Here is an 18,911-nt window from a genome sequence, read left to right as displayed (position 1 = left end):
ATACGTTGAGTCTTTTAGAATTTTAACGTTTTATAAATTAATTTATCATTGTTCATCATTAGTGGTGCTCATTGCCGCTCGTCGAATGTGGAAGAATCATCTTGAAAATAGATGATTGAGATTAAAAGTAGAAATGAGAATATATTCACTAGGAAAATGTCACACCCCAATTTAGCGGCTAAATTTTAGAAAATTTAAAGTATTGAATTAAAGAAGTATTTTGGAAGAAATTGAGGATTAAAGTGAAAATCGCAAAGTTGACAGATCATTTTAGGAAGTGCAGGAAAATTCAGGGACTTGAACCCGAATTTACCCATTTTGTGTCGACAGAGAATATGTTGAAATGTTTAAAGTTTGGTTTCTGGTTACAAACCCTATAACACCCCAACCCGTACTCGACCCAGATACGAGTTCGAGATGTCACATTGACCTTTTAAAACAAAATTCTTAACAAAATACATAACATTTGGACTTATTTTAATAAAATATAATAATATACTGTTGAATTATGCTCTTTATAACAAATTTTGGGCAAACATACGTATTTATGAATAGTAATATACGGTATTAAAAGTATTGTGAACAGTAATGAACAATACCATGAACAGTGAAATATTTTGAATATAAATTGTGTATCGATGCACTGCTACAGTGCATCGATGCACTGCAACAGTAACTTTCGTAAAAATACGTATAAATTCATAAAACTTAAACTTTCATCCGTATAAAATTACCATTTACATATACACATTTAAAACATTACAAAACTCAATCATATTATTTTACAAAACCAATTAGGGCATATCGTATCCAAATCTTTATTTACATGCCAACCATTATCCTTATTACAAAATACATACTATACATTTCTTTTCTGATCTGATCCTTGGAAAGGAGAAACTGACATGTCTTACATAACTTTTACCAATCTTTCTTTTCTCGAAACCTATGCGTGAAACAATCACACGCTAAGTCTATGACTTGGTGAGGCATATAAATCATATAATAAAAATAATACATTTCATATCCATTTGAACATATCATCTACTCATTCAATCATGTCATATATGATTCCATGCAAATATTAATAGCATGATAACATGTAATAATGCAAACACTTTTATACCTTTTTGTAAGCCCATTACATTACTGAGAACTCAAGGTATTCAAGTACATTAAGGTTGTGCACTATTGTTGTAACCACAACTTGTATGGGGTCCCACTAGGGGCTATGAAATTTTATCCCGAAGGATCTATGTATTGTATTTGTCCCGAAGAACCACTCCTTAAGAACCATATACATATTCCAGTGGATCAAATCTGTCTCAATAGACCCTGTAAATGTTCCAAAGGATACATGACCACGTAGAACCCTCAACTCTTGGCATGCCAACTATACCACTAGCTCTCATATCATATAACATGGGCATTATCATTTATACATTTCATATCACTTGTTCTTTCTTTTCTGTCACATACCACATGTATATGTAACCATATATTTCATATCATATCACATGCATCATGTATTGCATATACATATGTCACATAACTCACATGCAGAAATGCACTTACTCTATAGACATGTGCATATATTCATTTTATTGCTCTTATGATCACATATAATATCATATACCTATTTCTATGTACTAATGCACAAATCATAATCACATAACATTTTAGAAGTTACTTCTTATCATAGTAACTTCGTCACTGGCTCATCGCAAGCCAATGTTTGTTCTATAAGCACAAATTAAATTGCACTCACCTTAGCCTTGCTTTGATTCGATCCTAATTCTTTGATTGTTCCGGAACTTGTTTAGGCTCAATACCTATATAAACATAATTTTTGAGACAATTATCAAAAGCCTAAACCTTATAACTTGGTATTAATAACTTAGGCTAATTTAATAAACAAAAATTCCATTTTTCTTTTAGGGGTGTATCGATGCACTATGGGTACATCGGTACACAAAATAGCTTCGAAATATCCATGCATCGATGCACCCCATAATGCATCGATGCACCTTCAAAATTTGTCTTAGTGCATCGATACATACTCACAGTGCATCGATGCATCTGCCCAGAATAGGCTATTTCATCCGAAAATCCTCAACACTTCATCCAAATTTTCATGTATAAAATCCTTATTATGCTACTAAATTCATCTATAACAACTTTAACAAATTCCTATCATTCTAACACCTTATAATGTTCCATATTTCAACCAAATTCTTAAGGCTAAGAATCATACCAAATTTTCCATGTTATCCAAACTTAATTCTAACACTTCTAATTTCTTATTCTCATAGATGACAAATCAAATTCATCCTCCAAATTCATTTAAACCTTCTTATTCAAAATTTCACTTAAAACCCCATTTTCTTTAATCTATCATAACTCCTTTATCTTTTGATTTTAAGATAACTTAAGCTTTTCTTAAGCTTAGTTATCATCTAATGATCAAAACCCAACCTTTAAATCAACAAATAATCAACTAATTAAAAAAAACTTACCTTTGCAAGCTTGGCTCCCTTTCTCTCATATGATGAAGAAGAAAGAGAAAATATCTCCCATCCTTATCCCCATATGCCTATATATCATTTTTTTTCATTTCCAGTCAAATGACCTTTTTTCCCTTTCATTCTTTTAATAATTACTAACAACTTTTAGGAAATATCTCCACATAAATCATTGAACTATTCAACTATTCTACTTTAATCCCGAAATTCTGAAATTTTACAATTTAGTCACTAACCCGATATTGAGGATGTTACCAACCCGAAACAATTTTCCCTAATTTTTCATCCCCTGTAGACCCCCTTTGAAGCTCAAATTCTCCACCGTCCGGCCATCGTTCGTCGATCTGAAACCACCAATAGACTCACCATCAAACGACAAACAAAACCCGATCTTTATCCTGTCGTGAATCTACGCCGTTCACCGTAAAATTCAACCAAAAGTTTTGTCAGTTTTAATTCAATCCCCATTGGTTTTTCGTAGATTCCGATCGATCCGGCCACCCGCCTCCTACACCATCGGACTCACTGTCACCCTGCACTCAAAACCCGACCGAAATCGTCATGCTCCGTCATCGTCACTCACCGGACACCGTTGGAGAGGTTCGTACATTTTTAAAATTATGCAATCTATTATGTTTCATTCAAAAATAACACTTGCACAAGAATCTCGAGATCCCGATCTAGCGATCTGGAAACTTTTACGTTGAAACGATCAACGGAAACGCCGCACACGCCACCCCTACGTGTGGGCCTCGTTTGGCAGCCTGGGGAGTGAGCTGACCGATTAGACCGGTCTGAACCAGCTGGACTTGTCTGAACCAAACCGCCTGGACTGAGTTGATTCGAGCCGAGCCACTTACCGAGCCGTTGACTGTTGACCGAGTAGTTGACCACCATTGACTGGCTATTTACCACCGTTGACTTTTTTCGGGTACACCTATCCTGATGTTTTTTTACGTTCAAGTCTTTTTCACCAAATTCGAACAGGATAAGTTGTTTTTCACTAACTAATCACCCGATTCGATCCATTTTTCATAATTAAGCTCTGTTTTTGATGAAATTATTGTTGTTATGTATTTGAGGAATTTTTGAAAGCTGAATTAAAGAGCGAGGGCATTCGAATGGAATTTAAATGGACGATCAGTATAACACATAAATCGAGGTAATATTTTACTACATTTTCATGCTTTATGGAACATGTTGGTATTGGTAAATGCATGAATGAAAATATTTTGTCTCATTTGGGTAGTTAAATAATTACTACACTCGATTTGAATGTGGTAAAAAGTCAGTAACTGAATAAAAATTCTTATGGCTTGTACAAGAAATTAAAAGTTTGAAAAGGAATAATTTCAAGTTCAGAGATTATTTGAAAAAGTAATTAACCCTAGAATCTCTAAAGTCTATTTATTCTTTTTAAGAGTTTTAATACTGAAGTTACCTCGTTAAGCAATTACGAAAAATGCCCTTGTGAGGTAAAAATAGTCTGAGTTGACTCTGAATGAGAAAGTACCCTGAGAATTCGTACCTAACCCGATAAATTATTGAGTTAATTGTTAAGATCCTACTTTGGCACAAAAAATTCCTGATAATCCGTTCGTAACATTTGAGAAGGCAATTGACCCGAAAATCTCTGAGTTATGAGTAAATACCTGAAGAATAATTTATCGAGGGTGCTCTTTTGTCAGAATTGTTCGAAATGACTGAAATATATGATAAGTTTGAAATATATAATAAGATCAGACAGAATGAACTGATTGAAATATCATGGATCTATAAAATGACCAAAATACCCATTGAAATGCAAATGACCCAAGAATATCACTAAGCCCAAGAATGATTAAATACCCTAGAAGGGAATTGAATTGATCAGTCGACATTATCAGTTCTGGAAGTTGTTCAGCTCGAGTTGTTCGATAATCCGATCGATCGACATAGATGGTAAATGTCCTAAATCTCCGTTCTTCCTTATCAGCTCAAAGCACTCTGGTCATATATGAAAAACAAGTAACCCAGATACAAAGGATTTCTGAATACCATTCTGAATACTTTGTGCTCCTAAAAAATGTTCGAATTCTATATAATCCTGATAAATCACGTTCTGAATAACTAATGATTCCATCAGCTATTGATTCTAACTTCTGGTATTCTATCGGTATATTAAAGATCTGTGTTTCTCTGCTCGATAAGATTAACCAGTATCTCTGAACCATATCTGAAATCTCTAGTGTGTTCCTTGATCACATGAATATTTTCTCTGATTTATGATACCCCGTTTACGAAAAATGTTTTATACAGAATACTCTGGGACTCTGGTATGATTGAAGACACTGGCAGGTTCAGTCACTGCGGTTAATTCCTTTTATAGGTTCTGCACCGACTGGTAATTCCTTATGAACCTAAGACGATTATTGGGTGGGCTCCTTAGCCTAATGGGCCTAGTGGTAAGACCTTATGGACCCTAAGGCACTCCCTTAGGGTGGCTCCTATGCTGTGTGCATTGAGTAAGTCCTTATGGGCTTGAGGGCACTCCCCTTAGGTGGGCACCTACGCTTCGACTAGGGTAAGACCTTATGAACCCAAGGTGTTTCCTTAGGTTGACACCTACGCCCTTTTGGGGCCTAGGGTAAGTCTTTATGGATGCAGTTATGGGAACTGCATATTGGCGTCCGGTTGGAGGAACTACTATGTTTTTTGAAAAATACATTTTAAATTGTTACTGTTTTGAACATGATCTTGACATTTTCAATGGTTTTATGGGAACACACTAGACAACCTAATCTAATCTCCTAAACTCAGTCATTTGAAATAGTTCTATCTGAACTCAAAACTTACTGTCCGTTGCTACCTAAAATATCAGTAGGATCTCTGCTCAGCATAAAGATCAGTAGATGTCTGAACCTATAAGAAAAATATGCCTATCTGTTATTTGCATGTTCCTCATCATTATCTGGTAGTATTGTATTACTGAGCTTTCCAAAGCTCACTCTGCTACTCATTTTTCAGGTTAAAAGAATCGTACCAGTGCATCTATCAACATCAATAAGTGAGTTCTTCCGGCGTTGCTTGCAGAGTATGATACATGTGATGAAGGGGCATGTAGATTGTATTTTGTTTTATATATGAGTCTGGAAATCTATTTTATTTCTGAATATTGGAAAATTTTACTTTTTTATTTATAAATAATTTTATTATTTTACATGTTTTATTGAAAACGATAATTTTTTCAAGATTTTTACAGTGGGTCACTCCGGTGGCTCTAATGTGATACTCGGATCGGATCAGGTCACCCGCATCGGTCTGTGGGTGTTACATTTAGTGGTATTAGAGCTTAGGTTGAGTCGAGTTTTATGGATAGACCGGCCGGTCGAATGTCAAAAGATGTCTGATCAGTACATGCTCCTAGACTACAATTGTACCTCTCTGAGCTGGAACTCCAAGGTTGAGTCCTTCTGTGTAACGACCTTACCTAAGTTTTCTATCCGCTAGGGCTATAACTTTGCATAAAGGAATACCAATAATGTCTGTCTAAATTCTGTAAAATATCTCACGAGTAATGTGAGAGTTACTTATTCGAGAAATTCATGCCCCACTCCAGAAATAAAATTGGGATATACTACCACTCTATGAACTTATTCTCGTAACCAAAGTTAAATTGATTCCACAAGGATAAATTTGTTCTGATTATTTTATTGGAATGAGGGAGAGTTCTGACGAAAATGTATACGCAAGTTAAAGGTTAGTAGATGACACGTACTTTTGTAAAAGTTACTTGAATATATCAAAGAACTGATGTAAGTTTCATTTATGCAATTTTGTGATGTGAATGAATTTCGAGGACAAAATTCTTTTAAGGATGGGAGAATTGTCACACCTCAATTTAGGGGCTAAATTTTAGAAAATTTAAAGTATTGAATTAAAGAAGTATTTTGGAAGAAATTGAGGATTAAAGTGAAAAATCACAAAGTGGTCAGACCATTTTAGGAAGTGTAGCAAAATTCAGGGACTTGAACCCGAATTTGCCCATTTTGTGTCAGCAGAGAATATGTTGAAATGTTTAAAGTTTGGTTTTTAGTTACAAACCAGAAACAAAGCTCCCAATTTTCCTCAAATTTCCCTCCCCCGAAGACCCCCTTTAAAGCTCCAATTCTTCACCGTCCGACCACTGTTCATTGATCCGAAACCAATAGACTCACCATCAAACGGCGAACAAAAGACGACCTCTATCCTATCGTGAATCGACGCCGTTCACCGTAAAATTCAACCGAAAGTTTCGTTGGTTTTAACTCGATCGCCGTTGGTTTTTCGTAGATTCCGGTCGATCCGGCCACCTGTTCATCACACCTCCTACATCATTGGACTCACCGTCACATTGCACTCAAAAACCTGACCGAAATCATTATGTCGTTATTGATCCGTAGTCGTCACTCGTGGACACTATTGGAGAGGTTCGTACGTTTTTAAAATTATGAAATCCGTTATATTTCATTCAAAAATAACACTTGCACGAGAATTACAATATCCAAATATAGAGATCTGGAAAATTTCACGCCGAAAGGACCACCAGAGATGCCGCATACGCCACCCCCTGTGCGTGGGCCTCGTCTAGCAGCATGGGGAGTGGGATGACCGGTTGGACCGATCTGAACCGGCTGGACCGAGTTGAGCTGAGTTGAGCCACTTACCAAGCCGTTGACTGTTGACCGAGCAGTTAACCACCGTTGACCGGCCCTTGAATTTTTCTAGGTACACCAATCCTGATTTTTTCAACGTCATGAGTCCGTTTTTAGGTCTGTTTCGCCAAATTCGAACCTGGTAAGCTGTTTTTCACTGAATAATTACCTGATTCGATCATTTTTTGCAATTAAGCTATATTTTTTATGAAATTAATATTGTTATGTATTTGAGGAATTATTTGAAGTTGAATTAAAGAGCGAGGGCGTTCGAATGAAATTTAAATGGACGATCAGTATGGTACAAAAATCGAGGCAATACATTACTACCTTTTCATGCTTTATGGAACGTGTCGGTATTGGTAAATGCATGAATGAAAATGTTTGGTCTCATTTAGGTAGTTAAATAATTACTACACTCGATCTGAATGTGGTAAAAAGTCGGTAACTAAATAAAAATTTTGATAGCTTGTACAAGAAATTAGAAGTTTGAAAAGGAATAATTTTAAGTTCAGATATTATTCGGAAAAGCAATTAACCCTAGAATCTCTAAAATCTATTTATCCTTGTTAAGAGTTTTAATACCAAAGTTACATGGTTAAGGAATTATGAAAATGCCATTGTGAGGTAAAAATAGTCTGAGTTGACTCTGAATGAGAAAGTCCCTGAGAATTTATACCTAACCCGATAAATTATTGAGTTAATTGTTAAGATCCTACTTTAGTACAGAAAATTTCTGATGATCCGTTCATAATATTTGAGAAGGCAATTGACCCAAAAATCTCAGAGTTATGATTAAATACCTGAAGAATAATTTATCGAGGGTGCTCTTTTGTCAGAATTGTTAGAAATGACTGAAATAGATGATAAGTTTGAAATATATAATAAGATCGGACGGAAGGAAAGGACTGAAATATCATGGATATGTAAAATGACCAAAATACCCCTGGAATGCAAATGACCCAAGAATTTAACTAAGCCTATGAATGATTGAATACCCTAGAAGGGCAATGAATTGATCAGTCGACAAGTATAAGTTCTGGAAGTGGTTCAGCTCGAGTTGTTTGATAATCCGATCGATAGATATAGATGGTATATGTCCTAAATCTTCGTTCTCCCTTATCATCTCAAATCACTCTAGTCATATATGAAAAACAAGTAACCCAGATGAAAAGGATTTCTGAATATCATTCTAAATACTTAGTGCTTCTGAAAAATGTCTGAATACTATATGATCCTGATAAATCACGTTCTGAATAACTGATGATTCCATCAACTATTGATTCTAACATCCGACATTCTATCGGTATATTAAAGATCTTTATTTCTCTGCTCGATAAGATTAACCAGTATCTCTGAACCATATCTGAAACCTCTAGTGTGTTCCCTGATCACATGAATATTTTCTCTGATTTCTGATATCCCCATTTACAGAAAATATTTTATATGGAATACACTGGTGACTCTTGGGTTGGCTCCTTGGCCTAATGGGCCTAGTGGTAAGACCTTATGGACCCTAAGGCACTCTCTTAGGGTGGCTCCTCTGTTGTGTGCATTGGGTAAGTCCTTATGGGCTTGAGGGAACTCCCATCAGGTGGGCACCTATGCTTCGTCTAGGGTAAGACCTTATGGACCCAAGGTGTTTCCTTAGGTTGACACCTATGCCCTTTTGGGGCCTATGGTAAGTCCTTATGGATGTAGTTCTGGGAATTGCATATTGGCATCCGGTTGGAGGGATTACTATGGTTTTTGAAAAATACGTTTTAAACTGTAACTGTTTTGAACAAGATCTTAACATTTTCAATGGTTTTATGGGAATAAACTAGACAACCTAATTTGATCTCCTGAACTCAGTCATCTGAAATAGTTTCATCTAAACTCAAAGTTTACTGCCCTTTAGTACCTAAAATATCAGTAGGATCTCTGCTCAGCATAAATATATGTAGATGTCTGAACCAATAAGAAAATTATGTCTATCTGTTATCTGCATGTTCCTCAGCATCATCTGGTAGTATTATATTACTGAGCTTTCCAAAGCTCAATCTGCTACTCACTTTTCAGGTTAAAAGAATCGTACCAGTGCATCTATCAACATCAGTAAGGGAGTTTTTCCGGCGTTGCTTGCAAAGTATGGTATATGTGATCAAGGGCGTGTAGATTGTATTTTGTTTTATATCTGAGTCTGGAAATCTATTTTATTTCTGAATATTGGAAAATTTTACTTTGTATTTATAAATGATTTTATGATTTTACATGTTTTAATAAAAAACAATAATTTTTCCGAGATTTTTATGGTGAGTCGCTCCTGTGACCCTAATGTGACACCCAGATCGGATCAGGTCACCTGCATCGGTCTGGGGGTGTTACAGAAAAATACAAGAAGATATTGTTTTCATTTATCCAATAATCCTAAATCAATGTAAAATAAATAGATCCTAAACTCTAAGCCTTTATGTCAAAACTATTTTTTGGTTCAAAAATATTTTTTGATAAAATGGAAACGTATCATTTTTAGACAAGTACGAGGACATGCCTACAAAAACCTTGTATTTAAAGAATCTTTAAAAATAATAACTCAATTGGTCAATGTTTTAAACTAAAGTAAAATGTTAGATTCGAGATTTAATTATGCGTGAAAAATATTAGAATACCTCTAAATGCCCAATAACCGATAATTTTTGCTTATTATTGTGAAAATTAGGGCGTGATCGATTAGCACATTTGTTCTTCGAGTGTATGGGATTTCAATAAATACTACAAAGCTTCGGTTGTGCAGTTCTTTCTAGATGGTGGACCAAATCTTTGTCACATTAAATCCTCTTTGAACGTGGACAACCCTTTTTTTTGGTGTTGTAGTGCGAAATGTGAACGTATTGTAGGTTCATCATCAACTGCATCTGGATCCCTTTCGTTTCCAATCGAAGGAAACTCATACCACACACATTGGATACAATTTCCAGTAAGTACACGTGATCAACGAACTACACGTAGTCAATATTTAAAGAAGAATATGAGGCAATTACATGCGGACACAGATTTTTGAATGTTTGGAATACTCTGCATTAGCATATTTGTTGACGTAGATTGACGACGTATGGATTGTGTTGTATGCCTTCTAATGGTTTAGAATATTCTGAAACACGGAATTGAATTTGTTTGGGAGAGACACACGTCGCACTCATTGCATTTGAGTGATGTAGAAATGTTTGCAATTTTTTATGGAGGTTTGGGTGGATTATGTGCTCATCTGTAACCCATTCATATGCTTGCCTTTCCAAGGTTGTAAACATGATTGCCAAATGATAATATGTTGCTTTGACAACAAAAATGATAGGCAAATTTAGCACTCCCTTCAGTGATGAATTGATTGTCTCAGTCAAGTTCGTTGTCATGTGATTATATCATTTGCCTCCATCAAATGGCCGAATATATTTATCCTTTGGGATTTTAGCAAGGTAGTTGTAGCCTTCCTGATTCTTGTGTCTCAGTTCTTCAAACAACTCGTTAACCTCGTGTGCATAATGTGAGTGGCCTACCCATTGAAAAAACATTAGTCAATTATAAATAATAAATGACAAAATATATGAATCCAAATAAATTGAAAGGTGAACACATTCGAAGCAACATTACTTGTTCATCTTCGTTCATAAATTTCTGCAAATAATTTATGGCAATATGGCGTAAACAATACCGATGATAAATATGGGGAGGCTGCCAAGACGATCCCATACACTCGATTATGCATCTGATCCCTGTGCCTTTGTCAGAAATAAGACATATCCCAGTAGGACGCTCTCACAAGACATGTGATAGAACATATATGTGCAAGTACTTGAAGAAGAATGCCAATAATATATTTGCATGAGAATCTACTTTTTCAAAATGCTATTACATCAAATATTATGTAATCAAAATAAATTGTAGATGTTATTAATTTTATTAAATACATTGTAATAAAAATAAAATGATTAAGTTAATTCGAAAAGACCTCGTGCTTTGAAAAACACAATGTACCTTAAATACCACACGTGATAAATTTCTCGGGATATTTCATTTTCTTGAAAATCTCGTTTTAGGCAAAACACAATGTATTAAATATAAATTATATTCTCTGAAAAGGTCGTCTACGTCGGACGTTCCTTGCGCATTGTAGATAGTGAGACATGTTCTCGCGCTGAATAAGATACGAGATAATCCCACGTATACAGTTTGAGAGTATTTTTCTAACAAATATCAAAGAGATTATTGTTAAAAAACAATTAATGAAAGTTTTTAATATAATGCCCAAAATTAAGACACCAGCTTTTCACATCATTTCCATTGCCAGGACGGCTAGGAAAATATAAAATTTTAAAATAATAATTTACAAATATTTAATTTAACTCTAAATATATTTAGATTAATAGTAAACGGTACTTTTAAGCTAACAGACATCATAACCGTTGAATTGGGATCTTTTCCATCAAACAAAAACCAACGGCGAGGATTCACTGTCAGGACCACGTGTTAGGTCTCGGGAGAAATCTATGAATCAAAGCTGAAAATTGAACATGGGGTTCGGACAAGGAACCGAATTTGGTTCTGGGGGGTGACGGTTCCTTTGATCATCATCGTATCGACCTGTTCGAAGGAGGAGACCCACCGAGGAAATGTGTATTTCACGTGGGCCCCCCTCAATTGATGGAAGCTCCCAGGGATGCTCCGAGGAAATGTGTGTTTCACGCTTGATTAGATATAAACACCTCCCACGGAACACGACAAAATCCAAAGCCCACATCTAGATGAGATGATGTCAGAAAGAAGTAAAATAGAAAGAAAACCCCAAAAATTAAAATAAAAAACAAAGAGGAATATAAAGGATATGCAAAAGCCTTCCTTTCCCGGCTGATTAGTTAAAAAAACACATGTAGTCACGCGCTTTACACTAATGGACAAAACACGCGTCGTTATCGGTGGCTGTTTCGTGGTTTTGGGTGGGCGTTGAGGGTAAATTCGGCGGGGACGGATGCACTAAATCTTTTGAAAAAAATTGTAAAATTTAGTTTAATATATTAAAAAATATAAAAAAATTCATATATTATTTTTAAAAAAGAAAATAAAAAATTTAGACTTTTATTTTTAAATACATGGACCCGTCACTGAGGTTTGGAATTTTACATGGTGAGTTTGGGGGCAAAAAAGAATGGAGAAGAAACAATTTGTCGCCACGTACCTTGGCGTCGGCCGCACGCAGGAAGACTTGCCTCCGTCTTTTGATTTGTTTTTTGCGATTCATTATTACTATTGTCAAGTGCTGGGTCTTTTTGCTATTTCCAGAAACCGTCTTTGCAAAGAAAAATAAACCAGAAACTACACTCCCAAGTGGTGTTTTTTTTCTTTCTACAAAGTGTAGATAAGGGTGAATTTATGAAAATAATTATAATTTTTTTTTAATAATATCAATGTGTAGTCACTCATTTTTGTTCGGGACTTATTTAATATATATAATAATATTATAGTTTTTTAAATATTTTTGAAAAAACATATAATATATAATTTTTAGAAAACATTTTTGAAAGTAAATAATATAAAATTTTTTTTTAAAAAAAATCGGTTTTTGAAAAAAAAAATATAATATGGTTTTGAAAACACGTTTTTGTTTTTGAAAACATATATAGTTTTTGAAAAAATATAATATATAGTTTTTAAAAATAGTTTTTTCGAAAACATATAGTTTTAAAAACATATTTTTTTGAAATATATACATATTATTATTATTATTTAATTTTTCATTTCATTTCATTTTATTATTTATTTATTTATTTTCTTATTTTTTAGTTCCAATCTAAAAGCAAGGGTCACGGTCCAACAGAGGAAAACACGTTTGAAAATATAGGCTTGACCCATCCCACAAGTCCATTAGGGTTTTACACGCTTAAGCTACAGTGCCACACAGATAAGAGTCGCACGATCAAAGCATGAACGAACAACCAAGATTGAAACAAATCAAGGGTTTTAAAACCCTAAAGGGTGCATTGATGCGTAGCCAGATATGGATCGTTGGATCTGACCTAATCCACGGCCAGAAGTGATCTCAATATTCCAGAAGCACCACCAAGCACTTAACGGCGTGAGACCATGCACGACGAAAGGGACAATATACATTGATACGCGCTAAACTGAAGCATTTCGGTAACCAAAACAGAAAAGATCATAGCAAAATATGGAACAAATACGTTCTATAAACCCCATAACTGAAAGGTCTTCCACAAAAAAACAAAAATCCCTATTAAATCGGGATCGAGCCACCAAGATTCAAGGGAAAAGATTTTTCTTTGAGGTTATATAAACCCGACGAAGAACAACACAAAAAGGCATCAACAAATCATTAAAAAAAAGTAATCATTTAAAACCCACAAAGATGCAAAAAAAAGGTAACATAGCATTGTTTTGTTCGTTGGAACCGAGAGGAGCCAAACATCTTTGAAAATCAAAGAGACGTCGGAAAGGGTAAGAGAATTGAGGGGTTTTGGCCTAGATCTAGGGTGTTCGGTTTATTGCATGACACTTTTGTTATTGGATTTTAGTTTAGGGTTGTTGGTGTTTTGGGGCTAGGTTAAGGTTCTTCGGCCACCGTAAGTGGTGGCGAGCGGCGGTCCGACGACCAGTTTTCATAGGAGATGAGAGGTTTGGTTGAGAGAATTTGAGGGAATAGTGGGGAGCGTTTTTGTGGTTTGATGCAAATGAGTTCAAAATGAAGGCTTGAGGGTTTTTTTTATAGAGGGGACACTTGTGTAATTAAAGGATTTATAAGTCCTTTCCGTAGTCCTTTACTTTTTGAAGTGTAAGTCATTTTGGTCCTTATTTGTAATCTCACCCTTTAATTTTTATTTTATTTCAATTTAATCAATTTATTTTTTATTTTATTTTATATCGGTATCCTGACTTATCCTCTTGTTTTTCAGGATTTAATTTACTTATTTTATTTTTTTCTACTAATTTATTTTGAAAAGGGGATCCAATTAAAGTTTGTTAAAAGTAAAATAAATTCGGATCGAACTTTTAAATTTTAATTTAACTTTTAATTTTTGTAATTAAAACAACTGAGAAATTAAATTGGTACCGAAAGAACAGTACAAGGGTGTTAATCCTTCATTGACTGTAATCGACTCCCAAATTCGATATATTTCTGGGAAGTTGTAGATCAGATAATGATAGGTTATGGTATCCGATCATCCAAATTAAAATGGTCGGTGGCGACTCCAACACATCAAATTTAAGTCGGAACCCGATTCTGGGACCACCCGAAAGACATTCACGACACAATTAAAATAAATATTATTATTTGATTTGACTTACAAAAAGTATATAAAATAATAAAAGTACATTTTAAAAAAACAATAAACATAATAATGTCGAAATATTTTTTATTTTATTATTCACAAAAAACTCATTAGTGAAAAAACACATTAACGGACAAAGTAATTAAGAAGATTTATTTATTATTATTATTATTATGATCTTTATAATTTAGGGACCGTAGTATAAGATTTGAATATGTTATTTGTATTTTTTTGATATTTTTTTATGTTACTCTACTCAAATTTATGATTTATCCGTGATTTTTCAAAAGATTGATCTATTTTTTTTGTTCTTTTGTAAATATAGTCAGATCTATTCGTATATATTTTATTTTGATTTTTTTAAATTTTATTCTTTTTCTTTATTAATCTTTGTATGATCTTAAGTGATAAGTTCCTTGTGTTAATAGTGATATAAGTATTTTAATTACATATTTAATTTATGATTGTAACTATAAATATTATTATAATTCTAAATATTTATAATTTTAATAAAACTAATCACTTTTATAAAATATAAAAATCTTGATTAAATATTAGAGGCTTGACAAAACTAATTAAATTTAAATAATATATATATTATCTTTGTCCTATTAAATTTATCTATTTTAAAATTATTTCATTTAAACTAACATTCCGAAAAGAATCAATAATTTTTATTAGTCACACTCCCTTTTTATTTTTCTACTTTTTCAACAATGTAAAATTAATATTTAAAAATAAATTATCATTATTTTTTTTACAACACATGTTATATAATTTTTTCCCTAAAACTACATAAAATGTCATCTATAGATAACGGACAACATAAATGGGACGGGAAGAGTATAAGTTCAGCTTATAGAAGAAATGAAATGGGAGTGCATAGGACCCTACATAAACAGTTAAATTCTGCCGCCTCGTTCTGTCGTCTCTTTCGTCTCCGTCCTCCCCTGTCGCTTTTTTTTTTCACTCTCAAAAACATTTTCTCTCTCTATCTATGTACTTTCTTTAACATATAAATATATACCTGCCTCATCTCTCTTCTATTACCTGTCTATCCCTTCTATTTTCTTGGTGGTTTCGTGTTTCAGAAAGGAAGTGTCTCTTTTGTTCAGAATAAAATAACACCGAAGAACGACGAGGAAAATCAATCAAAAGAAAAAAGGGGCCGGTTGAGAAACTCTAGTACAATAACAAGACACCCAAAAAAAAACCAGTTAAGAGAAGGGGGAATACATTGGCGCTTGCTTTAGTTTCTTGTTATTATGAGGCTCTCTTCGTGAAGATTATTTTCATTTCCTTGGTGGGTTTCCTTGTATCTTCTTCTTCTTCTTCCTCCTCTTTGAGTCTGATTTGTTCGAGCCATGGCTGGCAGCAATGAAGTCAACCTCAACGAATCCAAGGTATTTTCTTCGTTTCTTTTTTTTCTCTTTTGGGTAGACAATTTGAGTCGATTCCGAAAACCAATTAAGTGGTGTATGCTTTGTTCGTTTTAACAACAATTTAGTGGGATTGTTCTGATTTCTTCAAAAATTGTTGATGTTGGGCTTTGGGGTTACACTGATATGTTCAAAGAATAATTTTGGTTCTTGGAAATTCGACTTTGATCGAAGATGTTGAAGTCGTGTTATTGGTCCCACTGCCTCTTTTCTTTTTTGGTCCGTGGGGTATAATTTTCTCTTTTATGCAATATGATCGGTCTTATCTCAGTTTCCAGCTCTGTTAGAATATTATTGTTGAAGATCGAAGTTTCTAATTGCTTGGATTTGAATTTTATGTTTTCTTCTGCAGAGCATTGTTCCATTGAATACCTGGGTTCTTATTTCCAATTTCAAGCTATCATACAATCTGCAACGCCGGCCAGATGGAACCTTTAACAGAGACTTATCGGAGTTCCTCGACCGGAGAGTACCTGCCAATATCAACCCGGTTGATGGGGTCTTCTCCTTCGATCACGTCGACCGATCCACCGGTCTTCTTAACAGGGTTTATCAACCGTCTCCTAAAGACGATGCTCAATGGGGCATTGTGGACCTCGAGAAGCCTTTGAGCACAACCGAGATCGTTCCGGTCATCGTCTTCTTCCACGGTGGAAGCTTTACTCATTCCTCCGCAAACAGTTCCATCTACGACACCTTTTGTCGTCGCCTTGTTAGCGTTTGTAAAGCCGTTGTGGTGTCTGTGAATTATCGACGATCGCCAGAGCATCGATACCCTTGCGCATATGATGACGGTTGGGCGGCTCTCAAGTGGGTTAAATCAAGAACTTGGCTACAAAGTGGGAAGGACTCTAAAGTGCTTGTGTACTTGGCTGGTGATAGCTCTGGTGGAAATAGCTCACCATGTAGCCGTGAGAGCAGCAGAGGCAGATGTTGAGATATTAGGCAACATTCTCCTTCATCCTATGTTCGGCGGGCAGAGGAGAACCGAATCTGAAAAGAGATTGGACAGCAAGTATTCGTCACACTCCACGACCGTGATTGGTATTGGAGAGCTTATCTACCCGAAGGGGAAGATCGAGACCATCCGGCTTGTAATCCGTTTGGCCCTCGTGGACAAAGACTCTACGGACTCGAGTTCCCCAAAAGTCTTGTCGTCGTGGCCGGTTTGGATCTGATTCAGGACTGGCAATTGGCATACGTCGAAGGGCTTAGAAATTACGGTCACGAGGTGAAGCTTCTCTTCCTAGAGAAGGCGACAATCGGGTTCTATTTCTTACCCAATAACGACCACTTCTATTGCCTGATGGAGGAGATAAAAACCTTCGTTAATTCTAACTGTTAATACTCTACCTACTTAAGTTTAACCATACGTAACAAAAATGTTTTTTTATCTGTTTTAAGAAAGTGATGGTGAGATCCATTGTGTGCAGTTATAAGCTTTGTTTTAGTGTTCTTACTAAATGGCGGCTGTGGTGAAGGATGAGCTGAGCTGCCGCTGATCGGATTGAAAGAAAAGGGCGTTACCCGAGTCAGCTTCCTGCATCAAATAACGGGAAGAGAGAGAAGTCTAGAGGGTTGGGGGGGGGTAATGGTTTGGTGGTTTTATTATCAATCGGTAATTATTGAAGCTCTAATTTAAGGTATTACATATATACATCATACATGTATTGAAATTGTCGGTTGATGTTATACTCTACTCGTGTTCCAAGTATAAAGATTTTGTTCTGTCTTTTAACTTTGCTTTCCGGTTTGGCTTAATATAAAAACTATTAAAATTTTCCAACTACTTAGCTAATCATTTCCACACTAATAGAAACTAACTACAGTAATAAATACTAGTATTTTACCGAGTGATATTAATTTTAATCATTTCCTCACCTGTGTAATAGATATTAGTGAACTGAATTAGTATTTTTTTCCCAGTTTAAGACCCGAATTGATGATAGGTCTGGATCTAATGAACCATTTTAAGGAACCCAAAGTTTAAAAATCAAAGCATTTATTTAGAAATAAACAAAAGGATTAGAGTCGGGCAAATCACAGCCAAAGCGTGCAAAAAGGAGGGGAGTGTGGCGTGCGGACCACAAGCAACAACAAAAGCTTATGGACTATTATTTGTTTTATTTTTTTGTCCGTACTCTGAACCCTCAAACCCCAATCAAAAATTAAAGTTAAATGAAGGGTCATAAAAGTCCAAATCGTGTGTCTCAAGGCCATCTTTCCACCGGGTTTTTTTTTATTGGAATTTAGCTTTTTCTTTTAAGGAGACGTCTTATTTTTGCTAAATTAATGATTTGGGGCATTTTATATTAAGATAAAATAATCTTAGTGATCAAAAATCTCATATATAATATACGATTTTAACCAATTTTTTTTGGATTTGTCAAAATGACCAACAAAATTGTAATGCGATCGCTAATTCGCAACGCGATCTCCATTATCGCAAATCAGTTTCCAGATTCGCAACGCGATTATGACTATCGCAATGCGATTTTACAATTTCGCGTTGCGATTTTCCCAATTCGCAATGCGAATTTGGAAAATCGCAACGCGATACTGACTATCGCAACGCGATAATACAAAATCGTAACGCGATACTGACTTTCGCAACGCGATACTTACTTTCGCAACGTGATACTGACTTTCGCAACGAGATAATACATAATCGCAATGCGATTTTCAAAGCGCCATTAGTATCGCAAAGCTTATTTTATTTTTAAATTTCAAACACGAATATTAATATATTGGAACACTGAACCGTCCACAGTATATCCCGTAATCGCAACTCATAACCTAAAACCTAAAATCACAACTCAGTCCCATCTCCATCTCTCACTCTCTCACCCATCTCCGACGAAATCCGTCCCCATCTCCGGCGAAATCCGTCTATCTCCATCTCTCAGAGCTACCCTCATAATCAGAAATGGAAAATCAACCAAATCAACCACCGAG

General features: G+C 35.1%; 1 pseudogene; it reads left to right on the top strand.

Annotated features, from left to right (window-relative positions):
• Positions 1-15,563: 15,563 nt before the first annotated feature.
• On the top strand, positions 15,564-17,515 carry LOC120158387 (annotated as a pseudogene).
• The last annotated feature ends 1,396 nt before the right edge of the window (positions 17,516-18,911 follow it).

Source organism: Hibiscus syriacus, unplaced genomic scaffold (assembly GCF_006381635.1).
Source record: "Hibiscus syriacus cultivar Baekdansim isolate YM2019G1 unplaced genomic scaffold, ASM638163v2 tig00111311_pilon, whole genome shotgun sequence".
NCBI lineage: Eukaryota > Viridiplantae > Streptophyta > Magnoliopsida > Malvales > Malvaceae > Hibiscus > Hibiscus syriacus.
This window is presented reverse-complemented; position numbering and strand designations above follow the sequence as displayed.